We start from the raw sequence: 18,369 nt of genomic DNA, 5'->3' as shown, positions 1-18,369 counted from the left end.
TGGGAAAGAAACATGTTTTTATGTGAGGCTGAATTCGGCCCACTGTCTCAGATGAGAACCAAAGAGAGCAAGCTAGTGGTCGCCCTACGCCTGGGGTGTTGGGAGAGAAAGGAGCAGAAACAGGAAAATTAAAGAGTCTCCCCTCATAAAGCCAGGCTGCCCACTCCACTTGGGAGCTTCTAAAATAATTCCCTGGACCAGGTGCTTGTAGGAGCTCTGCCTCATGCTCCAAATGTCAGGACTGTAATTACTTCTCTCTCCAAGGACCCTGACATTTATGAGGACCAGCTTCCCAGGCTCAGACTGGCCTTCAGCATCACAGACAATGCTTGGGGGGCTCCTTTCCTCTTTCAAACAAGCATTTTCTGACAACAAACAAGTGCCACATTTATCAAAACATCTTGTCACCAGGGACTGAAGATGGATGAGACAGATCTGCCTTTCATGAGACAGCTTATAGTCATAGAGAGAAAGCTCACCACCTGAGCCAGCTTCCTGGATCTCTGTTCTATCAGTTTTGCTCTCCCTTGGTAAGGTCTATGGAGCTCCACCTCTCCTTCCTCTTTGCATGGGCCCTTTGAGGATGCCAAAGACTCACCTGGGGACCATAGACTTTTCTGTTTATTTTCCTCGGGACACAAAATTACAGCAAATCCGTGAAAGAAAGAAGGGGAAAATAGACTGTCAAACATCATATGATAACGTGAGCAGACCAGGCTACCTGTGTGGCAGAGCCTGTCCTAGGCTCTTCTTGAAATGCAACCTTACCACCACCTAGAAGAAACCAAGACTGTGCTACAGAGTGAGTTTCACTTCTGTGGAGACAGGAGCAGCTGATGGGTCCAGTAGCTTGGAAGCAAGAGAATTAGTCACCCGCCCGTGATAACAATGAACAGAACCAGTGTTTTGAGAATAAAGTAGGCTCAGAATTGGGAACCTTCAGGAAGCAGCAGACAAGGAATTTTGATAATAATAACTTCTATGCCAATCTTCTGCCTCAGTTTCCTTCCACTCTCCCCAGTAAGCAGTGCCTGTCCATGAGAAACAACATGTTAGAGATGGAAAGAATCTTGCTAGTTGCCCCTCCAACAATTCATGGGGAGAGACAGAGCTTTCTAGAAACGAGACAGTTGCCTTGAAGGAAACAGTAGAGACCAGGCAGTGGCCCCCACAGGCACAAACATCCTAGGCTCACCTCAAGATTTTGGAATGACCCCTCTACCTTCTTGAAACTGACAAGTGAGTCTTTTTTTTCCCCCTAAAATAAGGAGTCAATTAATAACACCTTGTCTTCTTAACTGCCATCTATGCTCTGGTTCTATAGGAAGTAATCTGGAAATCGCTTTACATGTAACATGTATGAATCCAGTCATCTTATTAGAAATCCTCTCACACGACATCCTTTAGTATGAGTTAAGCAGCGAGGTCTTTTCTAGTGCATTTAATGTGATTTAATTTGCATGGGTTCAAGAACTTGTCTCGGGTGGGCACAGCCACACACAGAGTCTCAATTTGCAATCTGTTTGGTGGGATATAATTTGGGCTTCTCTCCTTTTAGATTTTAACAAGGAAGCGGAAACATTTCTTGTGCTTGTGGCCTACCTTACTTCTCATGCAAATCCATGGCCAGGGTGTGAGGGGCCAGGAGGTCTGAAGAGGAAAGACATCAAAATAAATGTGTTTGCAGTGTTTGGGGGCTAGAACAGAGTCTTCCCAGAACCCAGGAAGTCTGTAGAATGAGATTAGCTGGAGTCACTTAAGGTTTAAGGTGACTACAGACTACATCAAACAGCGCCCTGCCTCTGGCTGTTCCAGGATCTGTAAAACAGAAGCTGCTGCTTACTGCTTCTGCTGGAGGAAGGTCGTTGTATTTACAGGAAAGCCACTCTACAATTCACACTGTGTGTGTGTGTGTGTGTGTGTGTGTGTGTGTGTGTGTGTGTGTGGACATGCTTGTGAGGGTGTACATGTACATGCGTGTGGGCTTGTAAGGGTAAGAGGTGTCAGGGCCTTCCTTGGTCATTCTTATGTTTACATATGAAAGAGCTTACCTATTTGGCTAGTCCATGGGGAGATGTCAGTTCACTGTCATGGTGAGGTTTTTCCCATAGGTTACACAGTACCTTCTTTTCCCTGTTCTTCCATGCTGCAAGGCTTAACAACAGTGACAACTGTGCAGCTCATTGTCCCTCTGTCCTCACAGACCCTGCAATGGCAGGGATAGTGTTCCTGCCCTCAATATTTTTAGGATTTTTATTTTTCATTATGCATGTGAATGTGTGTGTGTGTGTGTGTGTGTGTGTGTGTGTGTGCACAGAGGCATGCACACATGAATGAGGTCATCCATGGAGGCCAGGAGAGGGCGTCAGATCCCCTGGAGCTGGAGTCAGAGCTGACTGCCCACCCCTGACGTGCTTGTGATGGACACTGAACTCAGCAAACACAGCCAGCAAACTCTTCTCCAACCCCCGTGTTAAACCCTTAATCCAAGGTTGAGGGAATGAGGACATAGGACCTTGGGGAAACACCATGGCCTGAGGGTAGAGTTCTTCTGAAGGGCCTCATTGTTGGGACCAATTAATGAATCATGAGGCACACGGCAGATCTTATATGAAAGAGGTTTATTAGATGGAGATGAAGAGGGCGAGAGGAGAGAGAGCAGGACCTGATGGGGGGAAGAAAGAGGGGATGCCCCCCGACAGAGAAAGGGAAGAAGGCAAGATAGACAAGAGGGCAAGAGGCAAGAGAGGCCAAGAGAGAGACAAAGTAGTGGGTTGATCCTTTTAAGGAGCAAAGTAACCACACCTGCCAGGTGTGGCCACCTGGCTGGCGACACATGATGACATCATAGGTTGCTAGGCAACCAAGAAGCAGGTGCCTAAATACTTACACTCATGCCCTCAAGAACTTCTTTGGCCTCTCTCTAAGGACACAGAAAAGTGGTGCCATTGATGCACCGAAACATGAGCTCTCACTGGGCACCAAGTATGCCAGCCCCCTGTCTTCAACTTCCTAACTTCCAGAACCTCAAGAATGCCTTTGTCCATTCATAAAATCCAGTCTGTTCAGGATGCTCTAACAAAATGCCCCACACTAGGACAGCAGGGGATCCTTCTCTCAAGCTCTGGAATGAGCTCCTCAGCAAGTCAGTCTTTGCTCTAAGTTTAATTGAGTTAACCCTGTCTTCTTTTTGAGGCCCCACTTACCCCAGGGTAGCTGCTGCTGAGCTCTTTTGGGTTCAGCCACAGTCCCTGGCCTCTGTGTTGTCCTTTCATAAAGTTGGTGGGGAACTGGAGACACTGTGCTGTCAGGTACCTGTGGGAGAGACGGCCAGCCTGAGTGTCAGCGTCTCTTACCCACTGTCTGTCACCCACTGTTTCTATTGCTGTGAAGAGATACCATGACCGCGCCACTCTTATAAAGAAAAGCATTTACTTGGGGCTGGCTTACAGTTCAGAAGTTTAGTTCATTATCATCATGGAGGGAAGCATGAGGTGACTCAGACAAACATGGTGCTGGAGAAGTTCATCTGATCTGTAGGCAGGAGGAAAGTAGAGCCACTGGGCCTGGCTTGAGTGAAGAAATGGCAGCTGCTCCTGAGCTCAGTATAGTCATTCCTGAACCAAATGGCTGTGTGAGCAAGGCTCGCCTGCTCTTGACACCCTAATAAGAAAGCTGAACTGTACATGGGACCTGGGTGGTGGGTGAGGGCAATGCCCCACAAGTCCTAAGGATGAAGGTGGCAACAGAGTAACCCAGCTCCTTCTCTATCTGAAGGGAACTGCTCAGCCACCATTCACAGGATCAGAAAGGGGAGGAAAAGCCACTAAGAAAAGCTAAAGCCCAAGCCGTGATTCATGTTTATCTAATTATCTAGTTCTGTGATGCACGTACAGGCCTGTAACCCCCAGATCACCATCCAAAGAGGATGTCCAAGGATAGTTCCCAGAGCCTCTGCCCTCCTGTCTCAGTCTCCAGGCCTGGCTGTGTCAGGCAGAAAGGGCAGAACCAGCCACTCAAATTCAGCACAGTGTTTCCTGCTGGTCATGGGGTCTGTGATCCAACCACAGAAGCTCATTATTTCTTATGGAGGCAACAGCCTTCCCTATGCTCCCTGGTTGGGAATTCTGGGAATCCCTCTGCTTGGTGGCCCCACCCTGAAGATCATTAGAACCACAGGGAAATAGGACCCAGGTGTTCAGCAAAAATAGCGCTGACAGCACACCTACCTGAGGCATTCTGTGCTCGGTGACAGAGATGGTAAGGGTTTAGAGACCTGGTCATTTTGGCTTCACACCCTGAGGATTGGCGGAATTGAGCTTACAGGCCCGCCCCACCCTGTGGTCTCCACTGGTCTCTTAATAACCAGCTTTCCAAACTCTTTCCCAGCCTCTCTTCATGTTGAGGAGAACTTGACAAACATAGGAGTTACCGTCAAAGCCTTTAAATGCTAGGACATCTGAAAGTGTGGACACAAACAGGCCAGAGGACACATGGCACTTTACTGATAACTGTTAATAAGGTTAACTGTCATTAATTCAAAGCTTCCTAGTCCTGGTCTGAGGTATTCAAGGATTCCCAAAAGCCCTGTAGGCACATCCCATTTGGTGTATGTAGGGTCTGCTTCCCCAAGCAGACCAGGCCACTATTCTCTTGGAAAGAGGTATGTTCAGCTACTTCCTGGGCCACCAGCCAGCTTCCTTCTCTAGATCCCGGCTGTGACTCACTCAGGCATGTCCCGGAAGCCTCCTGTTGCTCTTCTCCCTGAGAGGATGCTCCTTCCACTGAACTGTTTAATCACCTCACTTAGAACTGCATCATTTAGCATCAGTGCAAAGCTTTCCTTGACAGCACTCAGGAGGTGGGGAGTCCCACTCAGGGCTGGCATGCACACAGGCTTCATAGTGCAGTGACAATTATATGCAGACAGATCCTTGTTCACCATGTGGGCCACACGGTGGGCAAATATACCTTATTATAGCTCCCCATTTTCTTACAGATGTTCCCAAATTCTTCAGGTCCCCTCAGATGGATGACATGCGAATTTCTTCATCCCTCCCTTTGCAGAAGAGTTAGGGTAGTAGAGGGCACATGAGTGTAACGAAGCGCCTATTTCTCAGCTGTTCTGTGCTTCTTCATTTTTCTCTCACACATCCACAGGAGGCTGACTTGTAGATGTTGTCACCTGTTTTCCCTGCTACCATGGATTGACCTCTCTGGAAGCCATGTTCGCCATGATCATAGCCTGTGGAAGAAATTAGGCACCAGACTTCAACACTGGTCCAGCAGAGATTCTGCCAGTGTAGGTGAGAGCTCAGAATCACAACAGCTGTCCATCCTTGTGACTCTCTATGTGTGGGCAATATGACTGGGCCTTTAGGGGTTTACCTCTTAGTTAGTGATGTGACAGCTTCAGCCTGACTATCTCTTGGATCAGTGGCTTTCTGTGCTCTGTTAGCAAACCTGTCCTGGATAGAAGGGGGTCCTGATGGAACAGCTTGTCTTCCAAACTCACTGCTGGGTTTTTGCAGACATTGCTGATGGGAAGCACTAGCGGGAGGATCATGGGTGGGACAAAGGCAGAAGAGAGTGTTTATTCTTCTGTCCCAACAACTTATCTTGGCAGTGGTTGTGTTTTTTCACCAAAAGTTCTAGCAGCTACTGAGTGGCCTCTCTCGTGGCTATCTTTTGTGCTGGGTTCCAGTAACTACCTCTCTACACTCCTTTAATTCTAGCTGGTAAAAGCCCTCTGGTCGCTGCTCCCTGAACACTTAATCTTGTCCCGCATCTTTTAAGAGCCCCTTTCCTGATTAAATCCTCTTTAGCTAAATCCACTTAAAGTACCCCTTCTCTTTCCTGCCCTGATCTGATTGGTCAGTCACTAGGGGATTTTATTCTCTGCTGCCTTCTGAGGTATTCCACGATACCCAAGAGCATGAGCCACTCTGGGACATGTTTGAAGAACATTATAATGTGAGAACTTTAAGGTACAACAGGGTACTGTTTGGCTTCAATCCTGTGAGGCTACAAACTGCTGTTTGTGCGGGGAAATAAATGTAATATATACTGTGGATATAACCATGGTGTTTCTGAGAGAAAGGGGGGAGGTTATTGGTGTCAAAGGAGAATCAGAAAGAGCTGGACCAGCCCCACACCTGGAGAACAGTCCCAAGAGCCTTTGGGAAACCTGTTATGCTGTGCAGGCAAGTCAACTGGCCTTCCTGTGGGGATTTTCAGGGTCCTGACAGCATCTTAGACCAGTACCTGAGTCCTATGACATCATCTGGGCCAGGTACATAGTGACCACTCCCCCTCTCTTTGGCTCTCTTGCTCTTCCCCTCTCTTGCTTTCTCTCCTTTCTCTGCCGGGGTACCCCCCCCTCGCACCATGTCTCTTTCTTTCCTTTTCCTCTCTCTCTCCACCTCCATCCAATAAATCTCTTTCATATCTGGCATCATTTTAAAATAAATACTAACAAAACCTATAATCATCTGGGAAAGGTGTCATGCTTTGGAGAGATTTTTTTTTAAGAAAAAAAATGTAAAACTTTTTTGCATACAGTATATTTTGGTCAAGTGTTCCCTTTCCTGTATCTCCTCCCAGATTCTCCCTACCCATCCACCTTCATGTTCCTGTCCTTGCATTCTCTCTCTGTATATATTTCTCTTTCTCCCTTTACCTCTGTTTCTCTCTGCCTGTCTCTGTCTCTCTCTCTCCCACTCCTAGGAAGACAAAAAAATGCCCAAACTAAACTAAACAAAGAGCCCACAGAACTAATAAACATGTGGTTCATTCTGTTGGATAATCGCTCCTTGGCAGAGGGATTGCCCCTGGGGTGTGGTTGATATACCCAGTTATACTTCACTGGAGAAAACCGATATTCCTTTCCCAGAAGTTATCAGCTTCAAATAGCTTCTTCGTTAAGTGGTGGAACTATCTTTGCTTAGGTTAGTTGAGGTAGGAAGACCTGCCCTCTCTAGGCAGCACCATTCCCTGAGCTGGGCACCTGGGTTGTATAAAAAGGAGCAAGTGAATACAAATTACTGTTTTCATCCTCAGTGTGCATGCAGTGTGTCCCGGTACCGCAAGCTCGTGCTGCAGTAACATCCCCACCATGAAGTCTGTAACTTCCAACTGTGGACCAAGAAAAACCATCCCTTCCGTAGGCTGCTTTTGACAGAGTGTTTTATTACAGCCACAGGGCAAGTAACTAATGCTGTGAGGAAAGTTCATCCATCAGGAAAACTGGGAAGAGTTCAGGAAACAGGGACAAAGAATGAAATACTCAGACTGACTCAGGCAGAGACTTGCCGAGGGTAGTTAGAGCTGACCCCATGGGGAAACTCTGGGGTAAAAGTTTGGCTTTACCACTGGCCAAGGACTGTCTTGGATAGGTGCCCAAGGAGCCCTTCTGTCTGTCCATCGGTCCGTCCATCCATCTGTCTGTCTGTTCCTGCAGGCGAGGTGGCTCCATGCCTGAGGCCGGTCCTCTAAAACTGTGAGAGTTCAATCTATTGGTGTCAAAACAGAATCAGGAAGAGATGGGATAGAAATGGCACAGAGGACCCAAGGGAGTGGAATGATGAAATGGCAGAATAGCATGCATCTGCCTGCCATACCTCCATGGAAATCCTAAGCAGATTGATGATAGACAAGACAGAAAGATGATATGACAGTTAAGGGAGCTTTAGGGGCTGGGGCGATGGTTTTCTGGTTAAGGGCACTTATTCTTGCAGAGGGATCAAGTTAGGTTTTCAGCACCAGCAGCATGGCTCAAAACAGCTCATAACCCCAGCTCTGTAGATCAGAGCCCTCTTCTGGCCTCGTTAGGCATCTGGAGTCACATACACCCTCAAAGATTCCCACACATTGATATAATTAAAAGTAAATCTTTAAAAAATAAAATTGCTTTGTGAGGATCTTAGGAACAAATCTAATGCAGCCACCAAGAAAGCACCACATTCGGCCGACCGGAAACTGCCTAGCATGGCTTGTCTTTTCCAAACACAACCACAGGCAGTTAGGAAAAAAGCTGCCCAATTCCTGGCTTCCTGCATGGAAAGAAGAGACTGGAACTTGTTTCAAGCTCTAGTTTGTGTGTGAACAAACCTGGAAGTTTGCTTTGTCTCTCCTGACTGCGGGTCCTGAAGGGAATCAGAAGTATGAATATTAGGACGGAGGCTACTGACAGCAATGGTAGTTGACATAATACAAGAACTCCTGGATTCATCCATCCATGTGTAGCTATGGTAAGAGATTGTGTGGGTCATAGCACAGACCTCAACAAGCAGATGATATGATATTCATGGGGAAATGACCAATATATAAAGCAAATGTGCACACAGGTGTTAGTTTATGTACAGTATTAACTTTTCGTAAACCTGACAAAAGACTTAAAATACAGGCACTTCCTCCCTTAAGAGGGGATGAATTTTCCCACGGTGGGAAGGCACAGCACTCCAGAGGTGGCAGCAGGATTGGGAGGCAGCTAGCCACACTGCTTCCATTCTCCGATACCAAAGAACAAGCAGGAAGTGGAACCACCCCTAGGCACCCCTAAGTCTGAGACAGACACTGAGAGAGTTGAAAAAATAGACATCCCTACAACAGCAGCAGGAGATTTCAACAGCCTACTTCTAATCGTGGGCGGCACCACCAGACAGAGGACCGTTAGAGAATGGGACTTGAATAACGAGGTAGAGCAGTTGTGCTAAGCAGGTGCCAAACACTCCTAAGTGCCAATAATCATTTTTCTCGAGTGGATATGGAACAGTTGAGGATAGACCATATGTCAGGTTACAGCACACATCTTAATAACTATAAAAGAATTGAAATCATAGAGAGTATATTTTCTGATCACAATGAGACAAAGCCAGAGATTAATAATCTAAGGGTAACTGGAATTATCAACCATAGCTGGGAGAAAATCACAATGAAAATCAAAGTCTTGAAACAAATGAAAACAAAAGAACATACTCCAAATTCACAGACGCAATAAAAGTAGTGCCAAGAGGGACATTTTATGCCTAAAACTGAAATTAAGATTTCAAACTACCAGACGTTGTACTCTAAGAAACTAAAAAAAGGTAAAAATTAAACCTAATGATAGCAGAAGGGAGGAAATAAAAATTAGGAATAGGCACAAGAGGGGAACATGCCAGTTCTTTGAGGAGGAAATTGGCAAAGCTTCAACTAGACTGAGAAAAAAAGACTAAGAAAGTAAAGAGCAGTGCAGCAGGCTTTGTGACAGTAAGATGATTAAGAAGAGGATTCTAAGAGTAATTTCGCCCTGACCCGTATTAGTTGGCCCAGATGACATGGATAAGTTTCTAAAACTCAACCAAAACCAATTTGTAAAATACAAGAAAATATAACCAAGCCTGAAGCCAACATGGAAACTCATTCAGCAATCAGAAACTCCTAACAGTAAGCTTAACCTCAGCTGGTGTTCTACTGGACACTAAGAACAGGCCAGGGTTGGAGGTGCAAGTGTGTAATCCTAGCTCTCAGCAGGCTTAGACAGGAGAGTCTGGAGTGCATTTGGGCCTGGAAGCATCTGTGCCTGTCCTTTTGAACTTATATGGAGATTTCATCATGTAGGTGTGATTAATGTTGTCACTGGTGGTTAACTGTACCTTCACTCTCTTTCCTCTGAGCGTCACAGTGCTAAAGCCCAGGCTTTTAATCACGGCTTATTTCTAGTCACCAGTTCCCACTATGGAGATATTAAGGGTTGCTACCACTCTCATTAGCATACAAAAGACACTTGCCACTCACAAGATTCAAAGGACTTTAGGGGCCATAGAGTTGAAAACAAAGAGAAGACTGATGGGTGATTCCCATTGCCAACTTGCTTAGATTTACCGTGACAACTGAACTCTTACTTCCTTAAGTTGCTTCTATTTTTTTTTTTTGTTGTTGTTGTGAAAAAATGCCCGGACAAAAGCAGCCCAAGAGAGAAATGGCTTATTGTGGCTGGGAATCAGGGAGAGAGTCCGTCAAGGTTGAGAGGTCAAGACAGACAGCCGCAGCCACAGTCAAAAAGCAAAGAGAACTGCAATGCTAAGGCTTAGCCTCCTTTCGCCATTTCATACAGTCCAGGATCCTCCCCAAGGCATGAGACCACCCACAGCTAAGCTGTGAATTCCTCTATCAACTAACCAAATTGGGTAAACTCCACAGTGGATCCTGTCATGTTACTAATTAACAGGAACCATCTCAATAATACCAAGGGAAAATATAAACACTCACTTCACTTGTTTGTAGCTCACTAGAAAGATTACTAATCCTGGAAGTCATTCAGTTAAACAATTGATGGATCAATTTTCTGCTAGCTGTATATATAGATATATTTTTCATTTAAAAATTAATTATTGAACAAAATTAATGCCAGGTTGATCACTCCCAACTCTTCCTCTTCCTCTCTCTCTCTCTCTCTCTCTCTCCTCTGAGGCTGAAGACACTAAGATCAGAGAAGATATTTGAGATTTGCAAAGGCACCATCAGCGGATTGCCAACAACAGTCTTCAGTGTTCTGTTCTGGACCAATAGAGTGTCAGAGCCACACATCCCAGTTCCTAATCCTTTCTAAATCTAAGTCTCCTCTCCCTTCTCTCTTTCTTACCTAGGGATAAAAGAAGCTTAAGCTGTTGGTTGAGTGAAGATGGCCTTTGCTGGCGATAGATTTCCATTTTCTTCGGTTTGCTGGCTTTTCAAGTCATTTCCCCTTGTCCTTGACACTGGAGCAGTGAGGACATGGCTTCAGTAACAATGTCACTTACCTTAAGCCCATCGGGATATTTTCAAAAGAACAAAGTCTGCCCACAGTTACCGCAAACAGGACATGCCCTCCATGCTGAATACACCCAGTGAATTAGCTTTTGCTCAGTAGAAGATCTGACAGATTCTCTCCACTGAGGCTCTTCACCGTCTCACGCAGGCAGATAACCCTTGGAAGTCAAGTTATAGACAGTTGTTAACCACCGTGAGTTGTTAGCCCCTGCAAGAGAATTTAGTGCTTTCAACCATCTCTTCAGCCTCCACTTACCCTTTTGGCATCTGTAATAATTTCCTCTCCTTATGGAAAACCTCACTCTATAGTAACACAACCTCACTGATTCCCTCTGATTATCTAAATCTAGGTAAGACCCAGGATTCTGAGGCATGGAGTGATGAAAAGAGGGAAGAAGCAGAGCGTATATGCTTCACTTCACCTCATCTTATTAAACTGGTGACTATTTGCTAGAGTCAGCCGTGAGTGGAGCAGCATGCTGCCAGCACTTTGGCTCCTGGAGAATAAACAGCATCTTATCTATATCACAATTTTTTCCTAAAAATCTCATCCTTCAGGAAAGATGGCGTTAAATTAGATGAGGGTCTTTGTAGAGACTTCAAAGTCTGCCTGGTGTACCTTCTCTGTAGTCTTATTTTGACCACAGAGTACCTCATGGCAAAAACCAATGAACCATCGCAGGCCTCAATTGATTTGGTTCAAAACTCTGCTGGGGTCGTCCGACTGGATGAGCAAAGGAAGTGACCAGTTTCTTACTCACAGTGACACTGCTCAATACTTGTTTCTGGAGGGGAGCTACATGTCTTGTAATGAGACTATAGCTACTTCTGTGTAAACAAGACCTTTAAAAGACCCCTTTAATAGAATTATACAGTAGGCAGCACAAACATTGGATCAATGGAGGAACAGAAGTAAAGGCTGGCATATAAATGGGTCCAGATGACTTGAAGACAACATTCCTGTCATAGTAGCTGATTCTCTCATAAGCTCTAGAAACTTGGGCCACTCCACTTTTTGGTAGTGATGGTTTACATGCATAGGTGGGCAGGGAGGTAGCCTTAGGCAGGGGTGGGAAAGAAGATCAACAAAAAAAATTAGGTATAATGGAAAATGTTATAATAGAACCTGCTATTTTAATGTATGGTTCTCATTGGGTTAAAGCATTTACCACACAAGTCTGAAGATCTATCAGCTGATCCTTCAGGCTGATACAGGAATGAGTGTGGAAGAAAGGAGGGTTAGAACACATGGCAGTGTCAAAGAAAGGCTGCTGCACAGCTGGATGGAAGCATACATGTTTTGAACATGTTTCAGATTGTGGCATCACCAGATTCTACTTTAAAAATGATATGCGCTCCAAATTACTTTTGTCAGCAATATTCAACATGGGAGGACACTTCATGGAAAATATAAGTGGGAACACTGTTATTAGGACTGGGAGCTTCCTGCTACACTGGAGGGGGAGTTCTCGCATTACATCATTTCTAAATAAGGGGTGGTCAGACAAAGCCTGGAAATGTGCATACTATTGATGGAACAAATTTGATTAGGAAAAAAAAAAGACCTTGCTACTAGAACTAACAATTGTCTATACTATGAATATTTTCATTATAATATAATTGAAAAAGAAAATGAAGTATTTTAAATATAGTACAGGGAATCCTGTACTGAGCCTGAAAGATGGCTCAGTGGTTAAGAGCACTTGCTGTTCTTGCACGGGACCTCAGTGTAGTTCCCAGCACCCATATGGGGGAACTAGCAACTGCCTATAACTCTAGGTCCAGGGGAATATGAATTTCAGTCACCTGCACTCAGGAACATGCCTCCCACATACATGCATGCATACAATTTAAAACATCAGATCTTTTAAAAGATATTCTGTGCATGTATGCCTTGGCAGAGGTTCAAATGTTCTCCATTAGCTAACCTTGCCAGTGCAGAAAGTAAAAGTATCAAGATTCCCAAGATGAAGTTCTCAGCACAAAGGAGATTTATTTGCCCCAGAGGGACAGAGGGCAGGGATAGGGGATACAGAGAGGAGATAGAAGACAGGGGAGAATGGAAAAGGAACAAGGGAGAGGGGAATGGGGTGTTTGTCCTGGAGGGAGAAGGGGACAAGATAGACAAAGGACTGCCTGAATAGAGGAGACAGATGTGACAGGTAAGTAAATGGCAGTACGTAAATTTAAGAGAGGAACCCAGGGTTAGGGTGAGGTGTTGAACTTTAATTGGGCATGTTAATTAGGTGAGCCAAAGGGGGCTTTTGATTGCTGGACTTCAATACTTTGATAGATGGACCTTGGTAGTCAGCCTGCGGAGGAGGAGGAAGTGGCCAAATAAGGGAATAAGCCTTCAGGGCTACCTTTAGGAATGTAGTCTAACAGTTTTTTAGCAAGGCAGAGGGAAAGGGGGAGAAGTGCAAGGCCTGGCAGAGCCAATCTAGTTAGAGCTGACCAGAGTCCCTTCAAGCGTAGGACTGCAGATTTGGGGAGATGCTTCCAATGGGGGATTGATTGTTCATCCTGGATATTGTGTAGGATTTCTTCAGTCAGCGACAGAGAGTTTTATAGAACTTCAAGTCTTTCAATGTCAGGAGGACAGATTGGTTAAAAAATATAGAGAGAAATGTAATCTTCCAGTGAGTTTGCAACAACTGAATGACAGGGGTGAGAAGGTTAGGGAACTTTGGGTGATGAGTGTAAACAAAAAGTTATGAAAGGGAAGGTGCATCTGACTGTGAGTGAAAACTCCTGAAAGGAATCTGTGTCTGCTGAGAGCCACAGGCTGATAAGAATTTCAGTGCTGTGGAGAGATTAAAATGCTGAGGGCCCGGGGAGTCTAAAGAGCCACTCCTTCCCACTTCTGTATCGGGAGGAACATCTTGCAACAACAGGTAAAACAAGCCTTCTAGACTCCTGACTTAGCTCTTCTTTTTCCTGTTAAGATGTCACCATCAGCATCTCTGGCCTGCAGAGCAGCTCAACACCTTATCCCCGCCTCTCTGATGTTTTCACCAACGTATTTTAAACTTACTTTGTTTTATGATTTTTTTTGTTTGTAAAACTATAGAAAAAAAATCATGAAACTGCTTCCAGGTTGAAACATGGAATTTGGGGTAACCTAAATCTGTGTTCCTTGGCCATGGTCACCCAAAATGGAACGAGCTATCTTTTATTCCCTGTGTGATGGGAGCTGTGGTTTTTTTGTGTTAACAGATGGATGGAACTGTAGCTTCATTCTTTTCTTTGGTGTTACCAGTTTCCAAACAAATCTCAGAATGACAATTCCTGCAACTAAGAATTACAAGGAATTAAGCTTAGAAGACTTGAAAAATGCTGGATCGCTGTTTTTAAAGTGTACTTTAGAAAATAAAGCATTTTTATTCACATGCCTAACATGTTTGGTACTCTTAGAGGGTTTGGTACTATTAGGGTTTAGTACTATTAGAGGGTCAAATATTCTATGCTACCTAGTGTAGAATGTCAGGACTACTCGATTCATTACTATGGCAATAACAAAAGAGATGTAGAGTTATTTTCCTGTCTCCAGTCTGTCGAGATCAGTTCATTTACTGCTTTGCATCCAGTCACAAGAAGCAGACTTTAAAGACATCCCATTAAATTTATTAACCATGATTCATCGGAGTTTTATTCAGCATATTAGTCTTTCCTAATTTCACCTTTAAAATTTTATGCTTAATTGTGTATCTACAGGGTGGAGGTTATTTGCGCATATGAATGCAGGTGCCTGCAGGGGGGCAGAGGAGGGAGTAGGAGCCCCTGCAGCTGGAGTTACAGGTGGTTGTGAATAGCTGGGAATTGAACTCAGGTCCTCTGGAAGACTAGCAAGTGTTCTTAGAGGCCGAGCTCTCCAGTACTGTATCTCATTCTTGGACCGTTTCCCTTGAGCTTTGGTGTGATTGTTCCTGTGGATAAAGTATGACTCAGGGACACATGCTCAGGTTACAGCACCTACTATGTTCCATGTAGCAGAATGAAGGACTTCATAGATCAATGCTTTAAAATACAATGGAAATTGGGTAAGTGGGTTATCATAAAGCCAAACAATCTACTACAGGCTTCAAATGCTGTCCGATAGCATTCCTCAGCCTTTGGTTAAAAGCATCTGGTCTCATTTGTACTCTCCAAAAGGATTAACCTGATAGGTAAACACAGAAATGGATAGTGAGAGATAGCCAATATAACTAGGCTCTAGACTTGCAACGTCCCAGCTCTCCTGAAACAAATTTGGTGTATTCCCAAATTTCTATTGCAGTACCTACCTTCCGGGAACCTATCTTTTTGTTCTATCAGTTGGACCAGGCTTGATAAATCCACCATGACCATCATTCACGTTGGAAGCTGATGGCTCTCCTACAGTTTAGATGAAAAGTCAATCCTAAACCTTTGCTTATGTCATCTGAGAATTAATAGGGTGGAAGTCACTCTACCTGGTCACTCTAGCCTCGAAGCCTTCCAGACTTGCTAAATGCTGTATGATGTAAGTACTACTTAATTTCACTAACTTACTCCTCCAAACCGGAGTTTGTATAGTTGACAGATGTGCTTATGTCCCATACACTTATATATCCAGCTACATGGTAATCACAGGACAGGGAACTGGTCATCAGTGGCCGGAAGCACAGTCAGCTACAAAAGATTGACCATTTTGTCCAATAATTTGTTATATTTTATTTCCCTAGAACTGGAGTTAGGGGTGGTTGTGAGCCACTCGGTGTGGGTACTGAAAACTAAACAAGTTCTCTGTAAGGGCAGCAAGTGCTCTCAATTTCTAAGCTACCTCCCCAGCTCCACAGATAAGGAATCTGATTAAGATCAGAAAACTATATAGGCTAATAGGATGACCTGAATTTAAAAAAATCCTGGGAAGTTTTACGACTATTCAAGAACCCCATAATCAAAGATCTTAGCCTTGTTTTCATTCAAGGAATAGAGACGCCATCCAACAGCCTTCCTGTGGTGGCTTGGGTAAGAGCGGCACTGTATGCTCATATATTTGAATCCTTAGTCCACAGCTGGTCGAACTATTTGAGAAGGTTTGGGGGGAGTGTAGCCTTGTTGGAAGAGGTGTGTTACTGGAGAAGGCCTCTGAGATTTCAAAATCCTAAGCTGTTCCCTGTTAGCTTTCTCTGCTTTATGTTTGTGGATCAAAACGTAAGCTCTCAGCTGTTCCCTCAGAGCCATGCCTGCCTGCCTATGGCCATCCTCCCCACTCTGACGGCCACGCACGGACTCTAACCATCTGGAATGGAATGATCCAAATAAACTTCTTCTACAAGCTGCTATAGTCATGGCATCTTATCACAGCAATACAAAGCTAACACACAATCCATAACTATCTTTTCTCTTCAACACAGAACCTTGTTTTGCTTTGAGATAAAATAGTCAAGAGTCTCAGGAAAGGATAGAGTATAGAAGGTTGAAAGGGTTATTTTTCAGAATTTTGGCTCTAACAGCCTCTAAACTTTTGTTAATTTTCTATTTTCTGGTTTTGAAAACTTTTAGAAAATTATCCATTTATGTATGTTTTAAAATGCCAACGATAGGGGCTAGAGAGATAATCCAGGTGTTAAAAGAGCACTTGCTGGGGCTGGAGAGATGGCTTAGAGGTTAAGAGCACTGACTGCCCTTCCAGAGGTCCTGAGTTCAATTCCCAGCAACCACACGGTGACTCACAACCATCTATAATGAGGTCTGGTGTCTTCTTCTGGCATGCTGGTGTGCCTGCAGATAGAACAATGTATACATAATAAGAAAATTAAAAAAAAAAAGAGAGAGCACTTGCTGCTCTTGCAGAGGACCCAGGTTCAGTTCCCAGCATCCACATGGAGGCTCACAACCACCTGTAACTCCAGTTTCAGGTGATTTCTTCTTTGGGCCTCTGAGGGTGCTGCATGCATGTGGTGCAAATATGCGCATGCAGCCACACACACACACACACACACACACACACACACACACACGAAACAGACTTCCGGTGATAGTAGATCGACCTATTCATGATCCTTAATTCTATTGCCTAGAATTTAAGCCAATTTAGGAATATCAAATATTCCCCATTGAGGAAACCAGTGAAGCCAAAATATCTTCAATTAGATTCCCCCCACTTTCAACTTACAAATACTTGTAAGTTAAATTACTGTAATTATCAAACATAAAAGCAACTGGGGCACCAAATGGCAAGGTTTTTCTCCAAACACTTCCTACTTCCTTATGCCTCTGGCTCACATTTTCTCCTAAAGGCTAAGCCTCTCTGCATGAGCTAGAGATCCATGCCTCAGCTTAGGGCTTATGTGAAGCTTTCAAGAGTGGCTCCCTGTGGTCAGTTCTTCCCACTGAGCCCCAGCTTGCCTTGAACGCTTAGGAGGACAGGAAGGGGGTTCAGGACACTAGCTGATCAACCCTTATTTGTTTGTGTCTTCCTGCCTGACCCAATAAAATTTCTTCCAAGCAGGAACAGAGCTTGCTCTGTCAGGCTTCCTGCTGGGCTGGAGGAAAAAAGTGCCTTTTATCTTTAGTGTCTTTATAAGGCACAATACATTTTCTAAACTAAAGGCATCAAAGTTTAAATAAGCAGGAGAAGTCACAGGAAGAAGAATGCAGAATTAGGTAGTGGAGGAATGATAGGGTGAATGGCTATAAGCATTCAGTTTCACAGCATTAGATTTTTGCTGTCAGAATTTTCATTTTCTTTTTTTTAAAATTGGAATATTTATTTAAGACACAGGAAAGTACAATATAGCCAAGAGCATACACACACAGGAAGACACATACCTACAACATAGGCGCAAAAATCAAAAAGTCTGCTTTTAGTTTTGTCCTGCTGTAATTCTCAATGTGGCTAAGTGGGCATGTACTACCATCATTGCTGTAACAGCATCGTGAGGTCATAATTTAATGACTGATTTACCTGGTACAAAATGAAGACAACATCTCTGGCATAGTAGACTTGGCTGGGAAGAGAAGTACTCCTGTAATTCAATTTTCTGGTTAATAAAAAGTGACTGTGGAATATTAGACAGTAGGGGGGAACAATAAATTAGGTGTGCATAGAGGAAAACAGGTTGCAAAAAAATATGGAACGCTTCACGAATTTGCGTGTCATCCTTGTGCAGGGGCCATGCTAATCTTCTCTGTATCGTTCCAATTTTAGTATATGTGCTGCCGAAGCGAGCACAGAATTTTCATTTTCTAACAAAGAGCCAAGAAATGATGGTGGGCCCTCATTCCCAAGTGGAACAGTATATTCTCCACCTCTGAGGCTCATGGAACATGAGAGAGGAAGGATGTAAAGGCTAGAGGCTAGAAGCTGTGCAACAAAGTGATGCCTTCTGGACATGACATGGCCACAAACTCACTTGCAGCTGTGTGTATCTGCACAAAATTTGCACAAGATTAGGCCTGTCAATACTTCACATGGATGGGGTCCCAGGGCTACTATTACGATTTAACACTCAATGGAGAGGATTTATTTTCTTTGGTGCTGTGACCACAAACAAGTTGCTCTTGGTCAGATGAAACACCAATCATTTGGGTTGATATCACTGAACTCTTGGT

General features: G+C 44.2%; 1 long non-coding RNA gene and 1 other non-coding gene across 2 annotated transcripts in view; one reads left to right on the top strand and one right to left on the bottom strand.

Annotated features, from left to right (window-relative positions):
* Positions 1-18,369, top strand: part of LOC132648228 (uncharacterized) — a 65,085-nt gene that overhangs the window by 27,789 nt on the left and 18,927 nt on the right. Inside the window, exon 2 of the long non-coding RNA XR_009586598.1 lies at positions 5,161-5,306. This is a non-coding gene — a long non-coding RNA (uncharacterized LOC132648228). The remainder of the gene's footprint in view (positions 1-5,160; positions 5,307-18,369) is intronic.
* On the bottom strand, positions 17,883-17,989 carry LOC132648418 (U6 spliceosomal RNA). Its single transcript, XR_009586821.1, has one exon. It is a non-coding gene; the product is annotated as a U6 spliceosomal RNA (small nuclear RNA).

Source organism: Meriones unguiculatus, chromosome 16 (genome assembly GCF_030254825.1).
Source record: "Meriones unguiculatus strain TT.TT164.6M chromosome 16, Bangor_MerUng_6.1, whole genome shotgun sequence".
NCBI classification, from domain to species: domain Eukaryota; kingdom Metazoa; phylum Chordata; class Mammalia; order Rodentia; family Muridae; genus Meriones; species Meriones unguiculatus.
Note: the sequence above shows the minus strand (reverse complement) of the source record. Positions and strands in the feature narration are given on the sequence as shown.